The sequence below is a fragment of the Erithacus rubecula genome (genome assembly GCF_903797595.1).
Source record: "Erithacus rubecula genome assembly, chromosome: 6".
Taxonomy (NCBI): domain Eukaryota; kingdom Metazoa; phylum Chordata; class Aves; order Passeriformes; family Muscicapidae; genus Erithacus; species Erithacus rubecula.
Window position 1 is genome coordinate 52,865,432 of NC_136688.1, and position 7,927 is coordinate 52,873,358.

At 43.8% G+C, this 7,927-nt stretch overlaps 1 long non-coding RNA gene across 1 annotated transcript; it reads left to right on the forward strand.

Moving 5' to 3' along the window:
• The first annotated feature begins 1,380 nt into the window (after positions 1–1,380).
• On the forward strand, positions 1,381–4,509 carry LOC306803985. Its single transcript, XR_013774758.1, has 2 exons — positions 1,381–1,646; positions 3,583–4,509. It is a non-coding gene; the product is annotated as an uncharacterized lncRNA (long non-coding RNA).
• Positions 4,510–7,927: the final 3,418 nt, after the last annotated feature.

A 7,927-nucleotide genomic window follows, 5' to 3' on the forward strand; every position in this document is an offset into this window, starting at 1 on the left:
ATCTAAAGTCACTGACTTCCAAGCCTCTCCTTGAGGCTCTCTGGAAGTTGCTTCATGCTGCCACAGCCCCTCATGCAGATGTTGTCAAATGAATTCACAGCCCTTACTTACTTAGTAAGGAACTCCCATTAACTGGAACTAAATTTAGTCCAGTTCTTCCATATTGAAAGATGCTGTATAGAAATGCAAAATGGATACATTAAAAATTAAACAAGGCAAAGATCTAAAATACTAACCTTCAGCTCAGTCTTCTCTGTATTCTCAGTGTTTTTGCCAACCACCTCTTCCATATAAATTTATTTAAGTATGGAAACCTTGGTGTCATTATTTCAAAAGAGAGGACCCAATTTTTTTTTCCAGTTATAACTAATGAATTGATCTCACTGACTGTAGGGAGAACAACATCCAGGTGTTAGCAGTAAACCCAAAAATCTGAGGTGTTCCAAATCACCTTATTCAGAGAGATTCCACTCCTAAGCAGAACATCTAAATGGGTTGTGGGAAAAGAGCAACTTTAGAATAGACTGACAGTGAATAGACTGAATAGACTGACAGGCTGGCCTATGGTTAAGTATTTCATTAAATTTAATGGCTCACTAGATTTACTTTGAAAGAGGATTTTATTTAACAAAATGCCTTTTCTTGACATGTTCCTATCCATATATAGCTTATATTTTTCCCTGACATACTCATTCCCTTGTAAATCATGTCTGTACTCAAGCTAATGATAAATGTATGCGCTTTTATACAATATTCAAAAATGGAAAATTAGTATAAAGTGTGATTGAACTTCTCAACAAATGTTTTTTCTTTTAAAAAATGAATTCTTGGTGTGACTGTGCATCTCAAGTTTCTATTTTGCTTTATTATTAATTGACACAAACTGTGTGCTTTGATGTCTGTATTGAACAGCCTTTTACTGCAACTGTTTCCTTTAATGTAAAATGTGTGTGGCATAAGTCTCATTGCTAATTGCAACCTTATGATATTATTCTGCAGAGTCCTGCTGACCTCATTTACAAAAGCATAAGAAGCCGAGGCCAGCTGCTAATAGATGCATGCTAAGCCTTTTCTCTTTGGTGGGGTTTTTTAGCATAAATGGAAATGAAAAAATTCTAAATCTTAAAATGCAAGGCCTTGAGCAACTGGGGAGAGTTTGGATCTAGACCAGACTTTGAATTTCCAGGCCAGACCCAGGTGCTGCAGCACAGGTTCCCTGCTTTTGCTGCTGATTGGTTTTGCTCTCAGAAATGTGACCTCAGCGTGGAGCAATATAAACCATTAAATAAAACACATGCTGCCCTCTTCCAGCTGGAGCTGTGATAGCGTTGCTAGCGCAGGAGGGATTGGCTGTGTTCCCTCCTCTGCCCTGTTTTGATTTTGCTGTAAATTCTCCAGCCTTATATTTCTGGTGTTTCCAACACGGAGCTGGGAGCAGCTGCCTTTCCCCAGCCAGCTCCTGGCTGTCAGCTCCAGCCTCAGAGCTTTAAACAGTTTTCTCTTTGCAAGAACAACTACCTTGTGACCCATTCCATTGTATTTAGTTTTACCACTTGAAATACAGACAAAATGAGGCTAAAGCATGACTTCTTGTGAGCTGCATGTTGCAAAGAGCATCTGGAAACATGGCTCAAGGAGGTGCTTGAGTAAGTTTTTAATCCAGTCCATATTATGCAGGTGCAGTTCTAAAATCGTGGTGTGGTACACACTGTGTTTTTAGCTGTGAGGGGAAGGGATAGACAAGGTGAGAGCATGTGAAGGATGTTTGTGGCAAAGGTGGCAGAGAAGGACTTGTTCCCACAGACCCTTCCCAACATTCCCAGGCACAAGGGGTCTCATTCCTGGGGTTGTCCTGTGCCAGGACAGGAGCTGGACTCAATGATCCTTGTGGTTCCCTTTTATCTCAGGATATTGTATGACTCTATGGTTCTGTGGCAGCCTGCCTGGCTGCTCTGGGCTCACCTGCATCCCAACGTGATGGACTTACTGCAGCTTCACTGCTGCCATCTGTCACTGTCCTAGCCCTGGGGGACACATTCTAGCTCACCCAGCTATGTTTGAAATAACACATTCCCACTTCCCAGGGACAAAGGCAGGCAGAGCAGGGGTTTGGAAGTACAAGAGGCTTCAGCTTCAGAAACCGTCACCTGTTCTATTTGACAGCCAAGCCCTTGCCTGTTGTCTGTACTGCAACCACCAACCACACTGCATACTGGAGAGGTGTCACTCCCTGGTAAGAAAGCCAGGTGACTCTCTTACACACATAAGCAAAATTCAAACAAATTCTGTCTTTTTGCTATCTAATTCCAGGTTTGGGTTTGTTTTTTGTTTTTTTTTTCCTTGCAAGAATCACAAAATGGGTAAGACTGGAAGAGACCACATTTGGTATTTGGTCCAACATCCCTGCTCAAGCAAGACCATCCCAGAGCACATGGCACAGGATTGCATCCAGATGGTGCTTGAATATCTGCATTGAGGGAGACCCCACACCTTCTCTGGGCATCTGTTCCAGTGCATGGTCATTGCACAGTGAAGTTCTTCCTCAAATTCAGATGGAGCTTCCTGTGCATCAGTTTCTGCCCGTTCCCTCTTGGTCTATTGCTCAGCACCATGAGAAGAGCCTGGCTCCATCCTCTTGCCACCCTCCCTTCAGATACTTACACACACTGATGAGGTCCCTCTCAGTCATCTCCTCTCCAGGCTGGACAGGCCCAGCTCCCTCAGCCTTTCCTCATAGAACAGGTGCTCCAGATCCCAGTCATTCTCTGCTGTCCTCCACTGGACCTGCTCCAGGAGCTCCACGTCCCTCTTGGACTGAGGAGCCCAGAACTGGACACAGCACTCCAGATGTGCCTCATCAGGAGAGGGGCAGGATCACCTCCTAATGCACCCCAGGATCCCATTGGCCTTCTTGGCCACAAGGGCTCACTGCTGGCTCTTGGACCAGCTGACCATCTCTTGTGACACCCACTGGTCCCTCTGCACAGATCTCTTTCCAGCAGGTCACCCCCAGCCTGTCCTGGAGCCCAGGGGTGTTCCTCCCCAGGTGCAGGACCTGCATTTGCATTTGCTGAATTTCAGTAGGTTCTTCTCTCCAGGCTGTGGGATCTTTCTGAAGGGCTGAGGGGTTGAGGTGTTTCTGCACAGCCCTCTGGGGTATTGGCCACTCCTGTTGGGAGGATGGCATGTCTTTTTCATTCATGCTACATTTTAAGCAATAAAATGACACCTTTACTGACTATTAAATTTCACAGGGTTGGGGATATGGAGACATCCATCGGGGACTTTGTGTCTTCTTTTTGGGGCAGATAACTTAAACCATCTTTAATGGTGTTTCCCACTGTGCAAGGCAGAGTGATGATGTTTCCCCCCATGCAAATTGCAGTGATGACCACCAGAGCACCAAGCTTACAGCCCCTGCAGAGCTCACTTGCAGAATGAAGAAGCAAGATCCTTGTAATTAAGGAGCTACAAAGATGCTAATTATCATGATTTTGTGTTTTTTTCACACGCTGCTTGAAGTGGGAACTTGAGTTTTTAAAATATTTTTATGCTAATGCTTTATTTGATTTTTTTTCCTAGAGATTTGTTATGTGTCAAATGTAATGACTTCAAGTAGAAGCACAGCACTTCTAATGGAGTGTGTGACCTTTCCACAACCTCACTGAACAGCACCGATGAAATTTCCAGGCCAGCTAATTAATACTGGTACAGCACCAGGCGGGTGTACCTCCAGCAGCTTAACTCTCAGCCGAGAGAATGAAATCCTCCTGCCCTCCCCACACCCACATCTCACTAACAATGATGGATTTGGGACTAATCAGGCATTAAACCAGAGGATTAGTGAGCTGCAGACCGCAGCGAGCACGGCTCGGTTTGCAGGGCATGCAGGGGACTGGCAAAAATTGCCAAGCATGCTCCCACTAAATTAATGTCCATGCACCTGAAAAACCTCTGTGGGCAGCAGAGACTGTTTGGCTTCATATATAAATGTGATGATTTTGAAAGATCAGCAGAAAAAGCAGCACAGAACAAGAGCTTAATGGGAAATGTTAATAGAGGAGCAGGTATAGGTAGGTGAGTGTGAAGCATTGAGTACAATCCAAGTGTGGTACCACACCCCACTGTCTTACATTTAAACATCTCCCTTTTTGAAGATGTGCTTATGTAGCAGGTTCAGGGAATGTAGGGCTCACTTTCACCTGTGTCCAGAAAAGGTACCACAAGGAGAATATATGTTCCTAGTTTTTCTGCTTTGACTACACTCAAGGCAAGGAGAAATTGAAGTAGGAAAAGAATACAGCATTAAAGGAAACAGGAGTTGGAGGTTTCAGAGCTAAAAGAAATGTATAATTGTCTGCTTTAGGATTCTTTTCTTGGCTGAGTTGATAATAAGAAACAGAGTATTTAAATGGTCATTGCTATGCATACAATAATAAGTAATTTGGTGCAATAAAAACTGTGCTTGCACATCAGTCATGGAAGGTGCTGAGCTCCCTCCACCTCTGGCTCCTGCCACAGGCCTTCCTGTGGGATGTGTGTGCAGCAGCTTGGTGGCTCTGGAGGAAGGTTCTGTTGTCAGGCTGTGTCACCTCTCCAGAGCCTCTAGAAGCCACCTTGGATAGCTGCCAGCCCTGCTGAATGAGGGAAGGAGCCATCCCACCATTTGCTTTACACAAACATGGCAATGTTTGCTGCTTTGAGCAAAGCCATCCACCCTGGGTCAGGGCTGGGCAGGCAGATCTGATTATTGTTGGTATATTCACGTAGCTGCTGTGTGAATTATTTCTCCTGCAGCTTGTAGCCCTTGTGGATTTGCTTTTAGAGGTGTGCCAGCACTCCTGGGCAGTCTGGTGATATTTATCACTTCCCTGCAGATCTGAGCCTAGAGCTGTAATTCCTTCAGAAGTTTTACTCCCCTGCCAAGCAACCTGTATAGAAAAGCAGAGCTCACTGTGTTGGAAGCAGGAGTGTTGATACAGGGTGCTGGTTCCAGCTGATGAGGTGCTGAGGTGAAAAAGGCATCATACAGTGTGGCCTTGAAGGGATCTTCTGTGGGACCCACAGATAGCACTGTCCCTTCTCCAGGTGCTCAGCATGGTGACAGAGCCCATGTGAGCAGCTGCTGCTGTGTTGTGCTCTCATACAGGTGTGTGCCTGCTGTGCTCTCAGTGCAGCGTCAGAGAACTTCAAGAGGATCACCTTTATTTTCTGAAATGTGCTGCTGGCCAGTGCTCTCATATAGTCATAATATTAACAATCTCCTACTTCTACTAGTAAATTATTCTGCTGCCCAGGAAACCTTTGTCCCTCTCATGCCCTGCTCACTGAATAAAAAGCACCAACACTTCCACCAGGGCCCCAAGTCTCAGCTCTCTGAGTTTTCAGGAGGCTGAAGGCAGAAGAGAGAACAGTTGGCAAATGGGCAGTAAGAAAAAGATCTGATAAAATAATTGAGTGGTTCAGCAAGTGGGACTGACAACAGAAGGGAAAGCAGCTGAAGAGAGGAAAGGATTTAAAACAAGAAGTGTCACTGGATGATGAAGTGGTGGCAGAGTGGAAGGCAGGCAAATGCTGGGAAAACTTACTTTGGGATCTTGTGGGAGCTCTCAATCGTTTGAAACTCTTCTTTTAGCACATGCACTCTGTGAATTGCTGGAAGATCCTAAAGCAGTGCTGCCCACTGGATTTGGAGGATGATGTTTCCATGAAGTGCCAGAGTGGAGTTTCACTTCCTTTCCCCAGTTTGTGCTCCCAAAATCACTCTGAGAACCAGACTGATTGTCCAGGCAAATGTGAGCTTTGCTTTGCAGCTGCAGTGGTGAGCAAACAAAAGCACCAAAGGCAGCCCCTGAGCACAGGGCACTGATGCCTCTTGCACATCTTGCTTTTTCCAGAGGTGGATTACAGCTCCTGTGTCTTTCACACCTGAGACAAGAAGAGAAGGACATAAAGTACATCTCCACTGACTGCACAGGATGTCACTTTCTTTGCAGGTAGATCCTTCTACACTGACAGCCCATGAATGGGGGGTCCCATGGGATTGATTTTCTGTGGTCAGCACACAGAGCAGGTGTTCCAATACCTTTATAAAGTGGAGTATAGAGGGGATTAATTACTTCTCCTGCTCAGGAGAACTGACAGATGTGTTGTGTGTACAAAAGAGAGACAAGGGAGAGCTGCCATCTGCTGTTGGAAAAATCCTGGTTCGTTCTTTAGCCCAGGCACAGCTGAAAGCTGCAGGTGGCTCCTTCATTCCCATCACACACAGAGCAATATTCCACAGGGGAAACTGGAATTCACCCACCTGCACTGGGGAGGAGAAAAGTTTGCCCTGAAGATCTGCTGTTGCCATGTGTAAATCAGGAAGAAGAAAATGGATTTACTGACCTTTCAAACCACCCATACCAGCAGCAAAGCAAAGAGGGAAGAAGGTATGGCAAACCCACTGTGCCTCCAGGAGAGACTTTGGTGGAAAAATCAACCCCATCTTCAAATGTAAGCCACAGACAGTCAATTGATCAGTATTTCTGATCTCTGCAGTGGATTTCCAAAAAGCTGAGCATTCTGTATTATCACAGAAATGAAAGAATTGGTGATGTGCTACACTTCTAAACTCAGGATACTTAGGGTGAAAAAGAACATTAATCACTAACCGAAAAGGCAGCTCATTTACTGAAATGCCATTTTGAGTCATTCAAAATTATTTATTTGCTTCTGAAAAACATGTTTACTTCTATTTTCTAAATGACATTTTACATCAGCTCAGCTAAATGTCACTGTATTATTTTTTACATGAAAAGACATCCAAGTATTTAGTACAAATTAAAGAAAATACTTCAGTCCTTTAAACTGCAAGTTAATCTTCGATTAAGAAAACCTAAACAAACAAATTTGAAAATTCTGCATACAAAGGTATCACTTGCTTATATTTTTTTTCCAAAAGAAAAAATGAATTAAGAAAAAAACAATCAATTAAAAAACAATCCTGATCATTTACAAGGGAACCAACAATTCAATAATCCAGGACCAGATCTTTCATAAGCAAACACAAATTTGTAACACAGAGGCATGGTGCTGATTTGACCTGAAAGTAAACACTTTTCAGTTATTATCTTGAATTTCTTCTCTGCAAATTGGTATCTTTTAAAAGGATAAAAAGAAAAAGATAATAATTCTAGAGTGTATATACTAAATTCAAGTAATTTTCCAGTAGGAATGCTGGGAGGAGCAGTAATAATAGTTAAAAACAAGTGTTCAGTCAATTCTGTTGTTTGCATTGGTGAATTTTTGAGTAATGATATTCTGCTCTGGTAGATGCATGTGTGTGTCTAAATATATGCTTATAGTCCATGTCTGAAGCTTTTGACCTCTTTACCTTTTAAATAATGACTGAGTTATAAAAGAAAAAAAAAAACTAACAAACCAAAACCCCATGGTGATAGTTCAAAAGGAAAATATTGATTTAATGCAGTAATTATGCACAAGGTCTGACAAAACTGTAAAATTCTTATTTTCTCCTCAGATAACTGGAATTTTATCCCACTCTACTTCAGAGGGGAAAATTCCCAATCCAACTATGTTGATGCTTCTAACTTAAAGCAGTGTCAGAGCAGGAGCTGGTGATGCCAGCAGCAGCTGTCACACACTCAGCTGAGCCCAGAGGACTCCATTCAGATGAGGGCAGGTGAAACCCACTGTGCAGGGCAGCTGTGCTTCACACTGACCCCTTTTGAAGTGAAAACCTTCCAGAACCACACCAGTGCAGGGTTTTCTTGTCTTCGTGGGCTTTTCAGCAGCCTGAGAGCAGAAGGCAGCAGAGGTTACAACCTGCAATGCTGCAGCCAATTGTTCCACTGCAGGGACCCAGGGCTGGCAACTGGTTTTCCCAAGGTGGGTTACAAGGTGTGCTGGAGAGACACAAACA